This window comes from Somniosus microcephalus, unplaced genomic scaffold (assembly GCF_052327205.1).
Source record: "Somniosus microcephalus isolate GS21.2 unplaced genomic scaffold, FLI_Smic_1.0 unresolved_chr2, whole genome shotgun sequence".
NCBI classification, from domain to species: Eukaryota; Metazoa; Chordata; class Chondrichthyes; order Squaliformes; family Somniosidae; genus Somniosus; species Somniosus microcephalus.
In genome coordinates this window covers 60,030,325-60,048,790 of record NW_028225180.1, presented here as the reverse complement: position 1 = coordinate 60,048,790, position 18,466 = coordinate 60,030,325, and the positions used below count along the sequence as shown (strand labels likewise).

At 42.6% G+C, this 18,466-nt stretch overlaps 2 pseudogenes; both read left to right on the top strand.

Annotated features, from left to right (window-relative positions):
- LOC147092709 (NACHT, LRR and PYD domains-containing protein 3-like) overlaps nucleotides 1-3,635 on the top strand; it is a 116,420-nt pseudogene extending 112,785 nt beyond the window's left edge.
- LOC147092706 (NACHT, LRR and PYD domains-containing protein 12-like) overlaps nucleotides 1-18,466 on the top strand; it is a 1,351,730-nt pseudogene that overhangs the window by 1,184,630 nt on the left and 148,634 nt on the right.

Below are 18,466 nucleotides of genomic sequence, written 5' to 3'. Positions count from 1 at the left end.
TGCTCGGGGGGAGTGGGGAATGGGAGATAGTGCTCGGGGGGATTGGAAATTGTGGTATAATTCTCGGGGGTAGTGTGGAATGGGGGATAGTACTCGGGTTGAAGGAGAATGGGAGATAGTTCTCGGGGAGTGTAGAATGGTTGCTCGTGCTCGGGAAGTGGAGAATTAGGATCGTTCTCATGGGTAATGGACAATGGGGTATAGAGCTCGGGAGGAGTGGAGAACGGGGGATAGTGGTCCAGGTGAGTCGAGAATGGGAGATAGTGCTCGGGGGGAGTTGAGAATGGGGATAGTACTCGGCGGGCTGGCGAATTGGGATAGTACTCGGGGGGGCTGGAGAATGGGGATAGTGCTCAAGGGGAGTGGGGAATGTGGGATAGTGCTCTGGAGTGTGGAGAATGGGAGATTGTACTCGGCGGGGGTGGAGAATTGGGAATAGTGCTCGGGGGGATGAGAATGTGGGATATTTCTCGGGGGGATTTGAGAATGGGGATAGTATTCGGCGGCCTGGAAAATGGGGATAGTGCTCGGGGGGAGTGGAGAGTGGCGGTAATGCTCGGGGGTGTGGAGGATGGTGGATAGTGCTCGGGTGATTGAAGAATATGCTGCCAAGTTGCCATCGCTCATTTTGCGATGCTACCCAAGTTGACATTTTAACCCACAATGCCTTGCAATGGATTACACCGCTATTGTGTAAATTCAGAAATCTTCAGGTAGACTGGAATTTATTTCATGATTGAATAACGGAGCAGTCCTTATGTAGGGAACATTTCAGCCCACGGCTGGCTGGGATTTTTACCCGCCCAGTGGAAGGTTAACAAAATATATTCGGCCATAGGTTTTACTCCTCGCACGGTTTAACTCGCCGTTGACTTCAAATGAGAGTAATATCGGTTGAATGTATAAAACCAGCGAGAGGCACAGTCCCATCATTTTCCTGTCAAGCATTTAATGACTCCCAAGTTTAAATTAAAACGAAAGTACTGTGTCATTGAATCATAGAATGATACAGCGCAGACTGAGATCCCTCTGCCCATTGCGCCTATGCCGGATCATTGAAAGAACTGTTCAATTCATCCGACTTCCTTCCTCTTTCACCACAGCCTGCAAATTATTGCCCTTAAGGTATTGATCCCATCCCCTTTTGAAATTTGCTATTGAATCTTCATCCACTATCCTTTCAGGCAGTGAATTCCAGATCATGACAACTCGCTGTGTGAATAAAAACTTCTCATCTGTGTCCTTTGGTTATCGAGCCTTATGCCACTGGAAACCGTTTCTCCTGATTTACTCTATCGAAATCTATCATGATTTTGAACAACTCTATTATATCTCCTTATCCGTCTCTGCTTCTAACGAGAAATCTCTGAGAACGTTTCTTGTAACATGGAAAATATTTTTACGAGAAGAGCGATTTTTCCTTCCCTTCTGACTCTTTTTTTCTCTTGACTTTCAGGCTGAATCACAATAATATTGGAGACGCAGGCGTTAATCTGCTGTCTGCAGCACTGAGGCACCTGGATTGTAAAACACAGAGACTGGAGTAAGTGACACTCCCCGTTTTAAACTAACACACCGCCTGATGGGGGCAAGTCGGCCACTTGTTTCACACCACTCCCAATTTTAACATTGACCAATAAATGTCTGCCGGGTTACGTTATAATAATTGGCTGTTCTTTGCATATGATGCAGCGTTGTGCATTGTTGTGGAAAGTATGTTAGAGCTGGACAGAGCTCTTGTTAGACCCCATCTGGAGAATTACTTTCTGTTCTGGACACCACGGAAAGGATATGTTAGCCCTGGAAGTGGTGTAGCCCAGATTCCTCAGAATGAAACAGGGGCTAAAAGGGTTATCTTATGCAGACAGGTGGCTTATACTAGACTACTATTCCCTTGAGTATGGAAGAGTAATGGGTGATCTAATTGAGGTGCTTTAGTTGATTATGGGATTTGATAGGGTCGATCGTGAGAAACTATTTCTTTTGGTGGGCGGAGTCCAAAACCAGGGCGGATAATTATATTTTAAAGCTAGGCCGTTCAAGGGTCATAGAAACATAGAAGATAGGAGCAGGAGTAGCCCATTCGGCCCCTCGAGCCTGCTCTGCCATTCAATGAGATCATGGCTGATCTTCCCAATAAAGTACCCTGTCCCTGCCTTCTCCCCATATCCCTTGATCCCTTCAGCCTTAAGAAATATATCTAACTCCTTCTTGAATATATTTAATGAATTGGCCTCAACTGCCTTCTGTGGTAGATAATTCCACAGGTTCACCACTCTCTGGGTGAAGAAATTCCTCCTCATTTCTGTCCTAAATGGCTTACCCCTTATCCTTAGACGGTGACCCCTGGTTCTGGACTCCCCCGCCATCGGGAACAGCCTTCCTGCATCATTTCAGGAAATACTTCTTCATACAAAGGGTGGTGGAAATCTGGAACTCCCTCCCCCAAAGTTCTGTTGAGGGAGGGATCAATTGAAAATTTCAAAACGGACATTGACAGAGTTTTGTTAGGTAATGTTATTAATGCTTTATGGACCCAGGGCTGGTAGATGGAGTTAAGGTACAAATCAGTCATTATTTAATTGATTGGAAGAGCAAGCTCGAGGGGCTGAATGGCCTTCTCCCGTTCCTTTGTTCCCATTTTTCTTCCTATGATCCTAATGTAAAATCTTATTGCCTTTTCGAGCTGGAGTAAATCCTGATTTTAATTATTAATCTTTAGATTGCAGGATAACAATCTGACAGCTGCTGGCATTGAGATCTCAGGACAGCATTCAGTATGAACCAGTCTGTGATGAGGCTGTACCTGGACGGAAATCAGTTCACGGACCAATGTGTTCCCGATCTGCGAAACTTCACACTGAACTGTAAACTCATGGAGCTGATCCAGTGAGTGCGTGTGTTAATCTTGAATCATTCAATCTGTGGATATTGCTTTCTGTTATAAAACATTATGGTTGAGAAATTCTTCTGGGGCAGTGTCACGAATTGGATGATATGTCACATGTGCTGCCCATTGTAATGCACTCGCGATATTCCGTTCCATTGGCATCAGAGGTTAATTTCAATCTAACTATTCGGGCGGGAATCGCAACGGATGAGGTGGAACAGCCGTTTTACATCTCGCGTGATATTGCTCTCCGCTTCCTTCAGTCGCGAATAAAATCAGGTGGATGTATATATCTGCATCCCAGCCAATCTTGTCAGATTCCCGACAGATGCGTTAGGGTAAGATTGCTCCCGTTACTGAATATACAGCGCCACCTGTGTTGCACACAGCCCGAATAATTTATACCCCATAGATTTTTACAACACAGAGGAGGCCATTCGGCCCATCGTGCCTGTTCTGGCTCTTTGAAAGAGCGATCCAATTAGTCCCACACCGCCTGCTCTTACACTAAGGCTTGCAAAATCTTTAATTTACAAGTATATATCCAATTGCCCTTTCGAAAGTATAAAACTATATTTTACTTATGTGATTGAAATGTTACAAGTGCTTTTGTCATTTTTGCCTAATCTATTAATTGTCTGTTTACCTCTGTTTCAGAGTATGGGGGAATCCGTTCAGTTCAGATCGACAGAAACAGCTCCGGTCGCTGAGAGAATCCAGAGCTGGATTGCGAGTGTTTGTCTGATCAGGGGGCCGAGGAAGCGACTGTTAATTGGTCTGTTAACATAGCCTGAAATGTGTTTTGATAAGATTCATAAGCAGTGAAATGAGATACACGGGAGATTAAAAATAATCAAAAACAGCACGTAATTGAAGTCAAAAAAGAAAACTGGAAATACAGGAAGTAGAAATGGGATTATCATTATTTTTAAAGATATAAATAGCTTTATTAGTAATCCACGTCCGTCGGGAATTTGAGGCAATCGGGTGCAACGGTGCTTTTACACCCCGCCCGATTTTACTCTCCTTTGAAGTGCACGGAAGCAAAATCGGGCAGGATGTGAAACATGCATTGCACCCGATCCCGTGGTCTCTCGCCCTGTGAATTACATTAACATAAGAGCCACATCAGCGCTAGTTTAGGACGTGGATGTTTGGTCAGAATTCTATTTAAAACATGAAAAATCTCTTTCATCAGATTGATTTCATGGGATTAACTCCTTGACTGATTTTACAGCCGTTTCACATGCTAATAACCAGTCTGAGTTAAATAACAGGGCTGCTCCTGCCAGCTCTATCTGTGTAAGCGTTTTGCCTCCGCCAAGACAGAGAAATATGCAGAGCGACAGGAGAGATGTGGAAAGAAAGGATCGCTAAGAGAGAGAGAGACTGGGATGAAAGGAAAGAGATGCAGAAAGACAGTAGATGCAGAAAGAGAGAGATAGCGGCACAATGAGATACAGAAATAGAAAGAGATGGAAAGAAATAAAGATGTAGTAAATGTGAAACCAAGAGAGAGAGAGATACAGAAAGAGAGAGATATATAAAGAGAAAGATACAGATATATAGAGAAATACAGTAAGATAAATTGAGAAAAGAGACCTCGCGGTACAGAGAGAGATGCAGAGATAGGAGATGTAGAATGTGGAGCCAAACCGAAATGTCACAGTGTAATCCTCGCCCAAAGAACAGAACGTCCTATCTTATTGACGTCAGAACTTTTATAACCCAAACTTGTTGTCACTAATTACTGTTGTGGAGAGATACAGAGAGGCAATGAATGAGAAACACGCCAGGGTCGGAGAAACAGCAGAGTGAACAGACCGACAGACACTAACCAGCGACAGTCCTATTCCACGTTTTTTTCCACGGCAGCTTACGTTCCTTCCAATGGAATGTCAGAACAAAACACGGGAGAAGTGGTTTGTTGACGCTGTCTTTTTTCCGGGGTTCCTGGCAAAATTACGGTGGGACTTTCGCCAAACCCCTCGGAAACTCCAAATGAGAGCAACTGAGAGACGAGGAGGAGTAATTGTGCAGCGTTGCTCATATTTGTCGCCGAGAAATGAGGGTTGGGTGCTGAATTTCGGGCTGCAATGTATCCGCGCCCGGTCACCTCTGGAAGTGTCTTCCAAGCGTCCACTGCATTCCGCCACCACGCTGCCAATTCGTGATCAATTGGATGGAGCATTCGCAGTACACGCACCCCTCAGTTTTTTCCGGTATACAATGGCCAAATAACTGATCCCTCAAGTGACCTCGGGAGGCCACACAGAGAAGAAAAGTAAAATACTGTTTGACTTCCCTTAAAGTGCGTTCATGTGGAGCAGGGCTGGGACCTGGATTCGCAATTACTGTTCACTCCTTTCCTTCTGCTTGGCATTGCTCGCTGGCCCTGTCAGACGAATTTTACGATGGCCCTAGCGACGAGCTGCATCAGACGATTGGCGTTTGGACCCCGCAGATTTTACGCAGAGAAAGCACGAAGCCCAATTTTCAGTGAGCTTCGGGCCCAGGTCTTAGATCTCCTGCTCCACTTCTGCAACACACTTGGCGATGGTTTCCGGCATTAGATCATTTTATCCCGCAGAGTAGACAATGGGAAGAAAAATCCGGCGGTACTAATGAAAGGCAGCTGATCCGCATCTTCAATAACAACAACTTGCATTTATGTAGCGCCCTTAAATTAACGATTATCAAACAGAATTTGACACCGTGAACCATCAGGAGTTATTACAACAGCTGAACAAAAGCTTGGGTAAAGATGTAGGTTTTAAGCAGCAACTTAAGGATGGAGAAAGAGGCAGAGAATTGCACAGATTTAGGGAGAATTTGCCGTAGTATAGTGCCAAGGAATCTGAAGGCAAGTCCGCCAACCCCGATAATTCTGAGGGCTGTAGGGCTGGAAAAGGTTACAGAGATAGGGAGGCACGGGGCCTCGGAGCGATTAGAAAACAAGGATGATAATTTTCAAAATGAGGTGTTGCCGGACCAGGAGTGAATGTAGGTCAGCGCGCTGAGAGAGTGATGTCTGAACGGGACCTGGTGCGAGTTAGAATGACCCGTCAGAATTATGGATGAGCAGAAGTTTACCGAGAGTACAAGGTGGAAGGCCGGTCAGGAGAGCATTGGAATAATCCAGACTTGAGGTAATAAAAGCAAGATGAGGGATTGAACATCTGTTTTAGGCCCCTACCTATAGCTGAAAACCTATCATAGAGAAACAGAAATAGGTGTGTGCGACTGAATGAAGCGCTGTGAGTCTAGAAATTACTTTTTGCGTTATTAGCAGACTAAATCTAAATTATAACACTTACAATAGAATCCCTCTGTACCATTTTAATGGTGTTTTTGAGCTTTATATCTGAATGGCTGGCGAAGTTACTTCAAATGAGTGAAATGACCATTCCGATACCATTACTGTACATCAAAAGATAGGAGAGAAAGACTGGGCTAATCTTAACCTTCTTTCAATGGAGAGTAAAATCGGGCGGAGTTTAACACGAGCGGGAGAACAGAACCCGCTCGTTTACGGCCCGACCGGTTTGGTTAAATTACCCCTCCTGGTGTCTTACCAAATAATTTCATAAAGAACGCAGGTGCCATGTTTCTCCTTGTGAATAACGTTGTTGACTCGCAGGGCGGTTCCTCCCAAATTACTCAGCACCATTCGATTTCCACAACCTGCCTGAAGAGCCCAATCATTTCCCTGTAGATTCCTGTGTCTCTGTGAGCTGGAGGTCCCTGCATGTGATCTTAGAGGAAGAATGCAACCTGTGACACTACGCTTCTTTAGAGGAGGTGTTGACCAATTTAAAATGGAAATAACTTTTTCCAATCAGGCGTCTGCTGAGTGCAAGATCTCTCCCCAGGGTTTCAGTCTCGCGTTCCTCATAGTCCGGTAAAAATACATGGTATTAGATACAGGGATATGGGCACAACGCGTGCACCAGCTGACGTCTGCATTTCCTATTCCATAGATCAGACCGTTTAGGTAGCTGATTGCTAAGTCACACAGAGTAGGAATGTCCCAGGTTCTAGACTGGAATAGAATTCGCTGGGAGGACGAACGGGAAAATGATTACCACTCTTGGAGGCAATTTTAACCTAACCTGGCAGTCGGGAAACGAATGGAATCGGTTGACCGTGAGTTTTAAACCCCGCCGGTTTTTATTCTCATTGAAGTCAAGGGAGAGTAATACAGAGGGGGCGGGGTGGGGAGGATGTAAAACTGGCTTTCCACCCGATGCTGTCAGATTCACACCCGGCCTGTTATGGTAAAATTACCTGAATACGAGGGGTGTGTGCGGGGGAAAGCCAAGCTCGTACGAGTGAACACTCTCGGGACAGGCTGAAAAATGTCGAGTTGACACCCACCCGATTGTCCGACTGATCGCCTACCACCAATAAATAATGAATCTCTTCAGAGGTGAAAGATGAGGCGGGGGAATTGACAGAAGGTGTAGGAAGAAAATAAGACTGTCTTAAGTCAAGAAAGTAATAGCACAGTAGAGAGTTTTTTTCAATCATTTAAGCAACACATTAATTACTGCATCAAAGATCAACAAGGTTGTTCACTACAGAAAGAACAACAAATCAGAGCTGGAATTTGTTGTATTATACGGTGATTTTTCCCACCATAATCCGTTGTGACAGGTCTCAAATTTATCTTTATTCTGTTTATTTATGAACTGGTGTTTCAGGTAATGCTCTTTGCTTCACAGGTATTGCTCGATAGAAAAAATGACGTCATGGATGAACTGGATTTGGACGCCACTGCAGCAAAGAGTCTTCTTGCTGAATCATAGAATCACGAATGAAATGGCACAGAGGGAGGCCATTCGGCCCATCGCTCCTATGCCGACTTCATGATAGAGCGATCCAATTACACCCACTACCCTACTCTTTCCCCAGAGCCCTGCAACTTTTTCCGCTTAAATTTTATATACAATTCCTTTTTGAATGTTACGATTGAATAATGCTTCCACCATCATTTCAGGCAGTGTGTTGCAGATCATAACAACTCGCTCCGTAAATACATGTGTCCTCCTCCCCCCTTGTGCACTTTTACCAATTACAATGGCCCATATTTTAATGCAGCGCATGATCCGGGGTTTCGCGTGGGACGTGCATGCGTGAAAAACCGGAACCTGCGGTCTGTCAAAAATGTTCTTGTCAGATCCAACGGGTCCCCGGAAAAACGGCATCGTGGCCGGAGAGTTGGGATATTTGCCCAACCTCTGCCCAGCGAATGCCCGTGAAATTCTTGTTCCTGGTAAAACCTAAGTAAGAGTTTCAAAAAATGATATAAGTTTAAAAACCTGCAATAAGGTAAGTTCATTTTAGTCCCTTTAAATCATTTCTTTTGTGTTTTGAATATTTAATTTAAGGGCATTTTAAATCTATAATGTTTTTTATTTATTCATTTGATGTGTAGATATATTTTTGGGGTATTCCCATTCATGCTTGCGGGGATTCCATACACAAGGAATCCCCATAAGCATGAATGTTGCTTCCTTGCTTTTATTGGTTGGTCAGGCCCACGAGATCTCATGTGCACTTACGAATCACGTGCACCATAGGATGCGTGGGCCTCTTCCGCGGGTACCCCAAGAGGCCCAGGACCTCGATTCTCCTTACCTCCTGGGTCACCAGATAGGAGGGATTTTTATTTGTGGATCGGAGGCAATGCCCCGCTGGAAGCCTCCGACGACAAATTCCATTAAATCTTTGTCCTCTGATTACCGACTCTTCTGTCAGTGGAAATAGCTTCTGCTAATTCATTCTATCAAAACGTCTCATAATATTGAACACCTCTATTAAATCTTCCCTTATCCTTCTCTGCTTTAAGGAGAATAATCCCAGCTTCTACAGGCTCTTGAAATGACTGAAACACTTCACCGCTGCTAGCATTCTAATAAATCTCTTCTGCACCATCTCCAAGGTCTTTATATGCTTCCTAAAGTATGGTATCCAGAATTGGACACAATGCTCCAGTTGAGGCCTAATCAATAATTTACAAAGATTTAGCATAACTTCCATGACTTTGTATGCTGCGCGGCTATTTATAAAGCAATTTATCCCGTATGCTGTTAGCAGCTGCATCAGCTTTTCCTGCCACTGTCAAAGTTGAGTGTCCCTGAACTCCCAGGTCTATCGGTTTCTGTACCCTTTTCCAGTACATAAGGTCATAGAAATTAATAGTTTATAAAGATTCTCCTCGTTTTTCCTTCAAAAATTCATCACTTTTCACTTCTCTACCTTAAATTTCATCTGTAATGTGTCCCATTGTAAGATCTCCATTCGCACCATTGAAAACCTTTCTATAACGGCGGTGGCATCAGACTGTTGTAGTTTGGACCTTGGGGATTGGTGCTTGAGATGTGTTGTCCTGATCAGTCGGCTCATGGGAAGGCTGGGAGGGAAAACGGAATTGTTGGAAAACAGTAAATAAATAAACAACTAAATAAATATGCAAACACCCAAGCTGAGGTAAATGATGATGATTTCCTGCACGTACTGTGTGAAATTTCTCGATAAATGAGAATCATGGCATACGTTATAATGGGCTAGAATTTACTGCAAAAATAATGGCGAGGCTAATGGCATCACTGTTATTTATTCATAAATCGGACAGCAACTTCGAGCCTATATAGATGCGCAGTTCAACTAGAAAACCAGGAGTTCCTGTCCGAGCCCCACCACTAATCATCAAGCTGCTCGAAAATGGCATCTCGCTTTCTGGCTCCCCATGCAAATGTACTGAGCTGCGTGAATTTCCTGTACTTGCATGTTAGAGAGTGACTAACCTCGACACAGAAAGTTCGGGAATATCCATATCAGTCTAAGTAGCTTTTTTTGAAAACGTGTAAATTTTTAATTACAGCCAAGCAACTTCTCCGGCACTGATAATTAACTATTACGAATGTGGAATCTTAATTCTTCAGATTTTAATTGTTGATGGAGATTATTTTTTAAATTAAATATTTAAAACAATTAGTTTATCTTTCTCTCTGTCTCTTTTCTTCTCTCTCTGAATCCAATCTTCCTTTCCCTTTCGCTATTTCGCGTTGAATACCTGATTTGACATTGAAGACACTATTCTAACATAAACTTCCTGTTTCAGAATCTGGAATGTTCAAACTTCAAACCTTCAATATGTTTGGTGACGGAGATACATAGTTGCTTGCTCGCCGCAACGTTTGAATCTCTTACTGCAGCTCCCAGTACAAAAGGTCATCGAAATTAAATAGACTTGGCAAGTCTAACGAATGGCGGGCGACGTTCGTCCGCTGTCTACAGTAAATCCTGGTGCAAAATTTCTCATTGCAATACCTTTGGGAGGTAAATACCAATTTCTGAATTGTTAGAGTTAACATTCAGCAGAGTCCGGAATATTGTTTGGTAATTTGGTCTTGTAAATACAAACCTTATTGACTTGCATCAATGAATTGTACCACAAATCCTTGCCTCCGAAAATGGAAACGACAATTGATATAAACATCTCCAACATTGCCAGCAGGTAGAGAACGAGTATCAGACTGAAACGGAATATCTGTGGATCAGTGGAAAGAACATGTTCAGGGCAGTCAGAAATAAGATGAATTCTGGCAACGAGAAATGTCGTACATACAGCGACAGTACAATTCAAGGAGAACCTGAAATCGAAGCTTATAAATTAGCCAATTTTGGGCCAACGAAAAATACTGGGAGTGAAATTGATCCCACCAGTAGTGCTAAACGGGCATTGGAAGTCAATGTTACGCTCCTAACGATTTTCCTCTCCAATTCAATTCAATGGTAAAGAAGATCAGGAGGAGCGTAAAGCAGACTAATTTCATCCGCCTGGACTCAATATTAGGCGACCGCCCACAGGGATTCGAGAACATGTCTTCAGTTGGAAATATATTTCAGGGTGGGGGCGGCAATTACTGGACTAGGGCGTGGAAATGTTAGTCACCCCCCGTTTGCAAGTCTGAACTTTATTCTTGCATTTATATAGCGCCTTTCACGACCACCAGAAGTCTCAAAGCATTTTACATCCAATTAAGTGCAATTTAGGGTGTACTCACTGTTGTAATGTAGGAAACGCAGCAGCCAAATTGCGCAGAGCATGCTCCCACAAGCAATGTTATAATGACCAGATAATCTGCTTTTTTAAAGTTGAATGAGGGATAAATATTGGCCAGGATACCGGGGATAACTCCTCTGCTCTTCTTCGAAATATGCCATGGGATCTTTCACGGCCACCTGAGAGAGCAGACGGGGCCTCGGTTTAACATCTCATCTGAAATACGGCACCTCTGACAGTGCAGCATTCTCTCAGCAATGCACTGGAATGTCAGCCTAGGTTTTTGTGTTCAAGGTCCTGGAGTGGGACTGTGAACCCACAACCTTCTGACTCAGAGGCACGAGTTCTACCCACTGAGCCACAGCTGACACTGTGGATAAGAAAACTGACCGCAATGTTGTAAGTCTAGAAGAACATTTAATTGAAGGATCTCTACACTCCAGGTTGAGGAGGGAGCAGCCACAAAACGGCTGGCATAATGACTAGTCGTTACAAACGTGAACAATTGACAATATAATTGGAAAAGTTATAACAGCTTGTGCACATAGAAAGTACGAACAGGCAGAAGATTGCTTTAATCTCTGGAATACCAATTCATAAAATTACAGAATAATACAGCACAGAAGGAGGCCATGCAGTACTTCATGCATATACGTGTACCATGAAAGTGATATCCAATTTGACCCACTGCCCGATCCTTTCCCCATAGCCAAGTATTTTTTTCCATTCAAGTATTTATCGAATTCCACTTTGAAAGTTATTGTTCAAGTCGCTGTGTTCTTTTGCCAATTATCTTCAATCTGTGTGCTCTGGTTATCGACCCTCTGACACTGGAATCAGTTTTTCCTTATTTATTCTATACATAGTTCATGTTCCAGACTATCCATGTAAAAAATCTTTTTGTTACCTATTTGCAGGATTTAAGCAAATTTGTGTTGCCTCTCTCAACATGTACTTCAACTTCAAGCTTGTTTCCGGTATACATGTCGTCACAGGATGTCCTCTCATCCCATTGAAATGCTGAATTGTCACTGCATTGCGGTTACACTTCGTAAGATGGAAAACAAGATGCTTCCTAAAGGGATTTCTCACCGTTTCTCTCTCAAGGTGATCCAACGACCACTGATTTTATTGCACCTGTGTTTGCCTGCGAAATGGATAGTGATTAAAAGCTTCACTATGAAGGGCTATTTTGAATGTTTCTTGTAGGAATTTATTTAATTGTGCAACCAGCCATAACAAGGCCAAAGAGAGTGCCGATTTGAATATTCATATATAAAGTTAGTTATGCTACCTCTCTATAAAACATTGCTTACGCTTCAGCTGGATATTGTGGCCAGTACTGGGCACAACACTTTCGGATGAATGTCAAACCTGAGAGAGGGTGCACATGAGATATTACAGAAAGGTACCAGGGACGAAAAACGTCAGTAATGTGGATAGACTAGAGAAACGGGGGTTAATCTGCTTGGAGCAGAGCAGGTTAAGGGGAAATTTGGTAGAATTGTTCAAAATCATGAAGGCGTTTGATTGAGTAAATAAGGAGAAGCTGGTTCCAGTGGCAGCACAATCGGTACCCAGAGGACAGAGATTTAAGGTAATTTGCAAATTAACCAGAGGCGACATGAGGACAAAGATTATGTAGCGAGTTGTTGTGATATGCAATATACTGCCTGAACGCGTGGTGGAAGCAGATTCAATAAAACCTCTCAAAAGGGCATTGTATAAATACTTCAATTGGGAAAATGTTGCAGTGTTATGGAGGAAGAGCAGTCGAGTGAGTATGCTTGGATTATTCTTTAAAGGAGCAAGCACTGGCACGATGGGCCGAATGGCTTCCCGCTCTGCTGTATCATTTTCTAATTCTGCGATTAATATTTCAATTCTGTACTTACAGCCATGGTAATGGGCCCAGAATCACAGTCTGTTCCGGAAGGGCAGAGTATGAGTGGGGTCCTAATCTCGAAATAAATGCAAAACAGGACCACATTGCGTACACCAAGAAGGGCGCTGATCGCATTTAGCACCAGGCACGTCGCCACCTTCGAAGAATAAGCAAAAGTTTAATAAAATATCTAAGTTTGGTGATGTATAAACAAGGCCATTATGTTGACTGGGTGGAAAATTAAATTGAAAGCACCCATCTGAAGACGTTATTGAGTTCCAAATTCCATACAAAACGCATTTATTGCAATAAAATTAAATCACAGAAACTTATAGCACAGAAGAAGCCCATTAGGTCCATGAAGTCTGTGCTGACTCTTTGAAAGAGCTGTCAAATTACAGTAACATTTTTCTATCAGAAAATAAATTTTTCCTAGTTTGGCAGGGTATGTAGCTGTCATAAAAGAGAAAGAGAAAAATTGGATTTATTCAATCTAATTTGTAGAGGAAAAAGGTTTTCTATTGTGGATTTTGCAGAGCAATATGAGTAGTGTGAGTCGTGGGAAAATGCACTGATCAGGGGTAGAGTCTAAGTAACAAATAATGAAATCTCTTCTGGACAGTCACTAGGAACACAGGGACAGAGGATCAGGAATAGGCCATATAGCTCCACGAATCTGTTCCCCCCTTCAATTAGATTATTTCTGATCTTTCGCTTAACTCCATCTAGCCTTCTTGGTTCCAAAGAGCCTCAATACTCTTGCCTAGTAAAAGTGAAAGGAGAACAATTGTCCGGAATTACAACTGGGTCTCGAGGGTAAAAGACATTGGGTCAGATCTTAAAACGGTCTGTCGACTCGTTTTACAAACAGCGCATTCCAAATTTACTTCCAGTGAGGGAAAACCGACAATATCGATGATGAATTCGATAGAACTGAACATTGGGCTGGACGCCCAACGGGCAAGCGATGAACTACCGCTTGTTTTACCGGCCAGCAATTCTCCAATTTCATCCACAAGACCCACCCAATTATAAGGCTTACCACATATCTGAAATATCTAAGTTAAAGGTTACTTTGCGAATACGTCCATAATCAACTCAGCAATCAGAATGTCAAATTGGAGCAGTATTCCGTGCAATGGACTGTTGTGTTTAAATGGAGAGTCATTGTGGAGATACTTACAAGGCTGTAGATGATGTTTTTCCCAGAATACACCACAGGCTCCCAGAAAGTATAAACTGGGAAATAAATGTGACATGTCAATTCCACTTGATGAAGCCTGTGTATAATTATTGGAATACAGAATCACGACTAGGTCTTCCAGCCCCTCGAGCCGGTTCCACCTGTTGATTAGATCATGTCTAATCTGTAACTTGACTTAATTTACCTGCCTTGGTTCAGTAATCCTTAATAACCTCATGCATGTAACATACATCGATCAGCCTCAGTTTAGAAATTTTCAATTGATCCCTACCCTCAACAGCTATTGGAGGGAGAGAGCACCGGATTTCCAATATCCTTTGCGTGAAGAAGTGCCTTCTGCTGTCAGCCCTGAATGGCCTAGTTCGAATTTTAAGGTTATGTTCTGGACGCCCCCACCAGAGAAAATCGTTTCTCTCTATCAACCATGTTATATACTTTAATCATCTTAAACATTTCAGTTAGATGACCCCTCAATCTTCAATACTCGAGGGTATTGAAGTTAAGTTTGTGCAACTTGCCCACTTAATTAAAATTAATTTAAGGCCGCTATCATTCTGGTGTAATGTTAAATCCTGAAGCTTAATTTTCTGGCTGATTGTTCAGACAATGAAACGTTGGATACGATAGCAATAAACAAATAACCATCTCGATACTTAACGATTTTAAATAAACCTGGGTGCAGACTTTACTAATTCTGCTTTTACCGTCGGAATTTTCGTTCCTATAACATCCCATTTGTTCGCCATTTTAACAGGAATGTTATTCGGTTTAGAATAGGTGATGCCTCCGAAAAAATAGTGACACTGAGAAGAATATTAGAGCAAGGCGCTACAATTCCATGCATAAAATGGCAAAAAAAAGTCTAACATCACATCTAATCAATTCCAACCCGATTTTAATTCCTCCAAACAGTATCTACTACAAGGAAACTCACCGACAGTCCGCCACACCAGTGTGTTCTGTGTCCTCCTGCCATCGATATCGGACTCAGAATTAAAGGCGTCCAGAATATTATAAACAATATTCCCAACACAATCTGAGTAACCTAGAAGAGAACAAACATTGGCCAAGAAAGCTAACATATATAAAATCATACATGTGTGTGGGAGCTAGAGAGAGGAGCTAATAGCGAGAGAAGCTTTGTGCATTGAGTGCTGTTGGAGTTTTGCTAAGTGGGAGAAAAATCATTTAAGTGTATTTTGTGAATTTTAGTGTGTTAAGAAGTCAATTATTTGAAGTAAGTTTAATTTTTTAAGGGTTTTTTAAACTCTTGGGCAGTTTAAACAGGAAGTAGAATCCAGGTATAAAAGGGGAGGGGCTAGTGCAGTGCACGGAGTGCTTTGTGCATTGAGTGCTGTTGGAGTTTTGCTAAGTGGGAGAAAAATCATTTAAGTGTATTTTGTGAATTTTAGTGTGTTAAGAAGTCAATTATTTGAAGTAAGTTTAATTTTTTAAGGGTTTTTTAAACTCTTGGGCAGTTTAAACAGGAAGTAGAATCCAGGTATAAAAGGGGAGGGGGTAGTGCGGTGTACGGAGTGCTTTGTGCATTGAGTGCTGTTGGAGTTTTGCTAAGTGGGAGAAAAATCATTTAAGTGTATTTTGTGAATTTTAGTGTGTTAAGAAGTCAATGATTTGAAGTAAGTTTAATTTTTTAAGGGTTTTTTAAACTCTTGGGCAGTTTAAACAGGAAGTAGAATCCAGGTATAAAAGGGGAGGGGCTAGTGCGGTGCACGGAGTGCTTTGTGCATTGAGTGCTGTTGGAGTTTTGCTAAGTGGGAGAGTTCGGATAAGTGGGAGGTGAGGGTATGTTTTTTGCTCTGTTTTATTCCCCACTCCCAGGCTTAGACAGCACTGCGCAGGCGGAGCAGCGAGACGAGTCAACCAAACAGGCTCCACAGACAGTATTCAAGGAGGAGGTTGGTGATCAGCTGGTTGGTTGGTTTTCTTCCTTCTCTTCTCTTTCATACCTTGAAGTTGGTAAGTACTATTGAATAGTGGTGTGATATTATCATATATATCCGGGCAGGGTCTTCATAACTAATAAAGGAAATGTAATTAATTATATAGAATGGAGCAGGTGATGTGTTACTGTTGCGAGATGTGGGAGACGGTGAACCCCATTGAGGCTAACGGTGATTACATCTGCGACAAGTGTTTGCTGCTAGAGGAACTCAAGTTCCATGTTATGGAGCTTGAGACCGAGCTTCGGACACTGCGACACATCAGGGAGGGGGAGAAGTTCCTGGACTCTATGTTTCAGGAGATGGTCACACCTATGAAGTTAATTACTGCAGATGTAGTCCGTGGTCAGGGACAGGACAGTGTGACTACGAGTGAGGAATGTACAGGGATCCAGGATGTAGTGTTGAAGGAGACGCAGCCCTTGTTCTTGTCCAGCAGGATCGAGGTTCTTACTCCCTGTGAGGGCGGGAGCGGGGACTGCAGGGAGGATGAGCAACCTGGCCACAGCACCGTGGTACAGGTGGCCATTCAAGTGGAGGGAGTAAAAAGAAATGTTGTAGTGGTAGGGGATAGTATCATTAGGGGGATAGATAGGGTTCTCTGCAGTCAAGAGCGGGAGTCCCGAAGGCTGTGTTGCCTGCCTGGTGCCAGGGTTAAGGACATCTCTTCTGGGCTGGAAAGAAACTTGCAGTGGGAGGGGGAGGATCCAGTTGTCGTGGTCCATGTTGGTACAAACGACGTAGATAGGACAAGGAAGACGGTTCTGTTAAAGGAGTATGAGCAGCTAGGGGTCAAATTAAAAAACAGAACCTCAAGGGTAATAATCTCTGGGTTATTACCTGAGCCACGAGCGAATTTGGCTGGGATAAATAAAATTAAAGAGTTAAATGCGTGGCTCAAAGACTGGTGTGGGAGAAATGGGTTTTGCTTCTTGGGACACTGGCACCAGTACTGGGACAGGAGGGAGCTGTTCTGTTGGGACGGACTCCACTTGGCCAGTGCTGGGACTAGAGTCCTGGCGAATCATATAACTAGGGCTGTAGAGAGGGCTTTAAACTAATTAGTGGGGGGGAGGTTTCTAGAGAGCAAATAATAGAAATGACAACAGAGAAGGTCATAGACTTAGGTAGCAGTGGGGGAATTAAAAAACAGAATGTGTCAGGAAGGGACAGAAGGTATGGAGTAAAAAGTAAAGTACTAAAAAGGGAAAAAACAGGAACTAAGTGTTACAAAACATATTTGAAAGTTCTTTATCTGAATGCACGTAGCATTCGTAACAAAATGAATGAGTTAACGGCACAAATAATGACATATGGGTATGATCTTGTGGCCATTACAGAAACATGGCTGCAGGGTGACCATGACTGGGAATTAAACATACCAGGTTATTTAACAATCAGGAAGGACAGGCAGGAAGGGAGAGGAGGTGGGGTGGCTATGTTAATAAAGGAAGGAATCACTATAATACAGAGAAATGATATTGGGTCAAAGGAGCAGGATAGTGAAACAGTTTGGGTGGAGGTAAGGAATAATAAGGGGAAAAAAACACTAGTGGGTGTAGTCTATAGGCCTCCGAACAGTTGCAATTCTGTTGGACGGAGTATTAATCAGGAAATAGTTGAGGCTTGTAATAAGGGAACAGCTATAATTATGGGGGATTTTAATTATCATATTAACTGGACAAATCAAATTGGGCAGAGCAGCCTTGAGGAAGAGTTCATTGAGTGTATTAGGGATGGGTTTCTTGAGCAGTATGTAACTGATCCGACCAGGGGGCAAGCAACCTTAGATTTGGTCCTGTGTAATGAGACAGGATTAATTAAAAATGTCCTAGTAAAGGATCCCCTTGGAATGAGCGACCATAACATGGTTGAGTTCCATATTCAATTAGAGGGTGAGAAGGTTGGATCTCAAACAAGCGTGCTGAGCTTGAATAAAGGAGACTATGAAGGTATGAGAGCGGAATTAATTAGAGTGGACTGGGAAAATAGATTAAAGGGTAAGACGGTACATGACCAGTGGTGTACATTTAAGGAGTTATTTTAAAACTTCCAAAAAAAATATATTCCACTGAGGAAAAAAGGGTGTAAAAGAAAAGATAGCCATCCGTGGCTAAGTAAAGTAATTAAGGATAGTATCCGACTAAAAACAAGGGCATATAAGGTAGCCAAATCTAGTGGGAGGATGGAAGATTGGGAAGTCTTTAAAAGACAGCAAAAAATAACAAAAAGATTGATTAAGAAAGGGAAGATAGATTATGAAAGTAAATTAGCAAAAAATATAAAAACAGACAGTAAAAGTTTCTATAGTTATATAAAAAGAAAAAGGGTGGCTAAAGTAAATGTTAGTCCCTTAGAGGATGAGACCGGGAAATTAATGATGGGAAACATGGAGATGGCAAAAACACTGAACAATTATTTTGTATCAGTCTTTACAGTAGACGACACTAAGAAT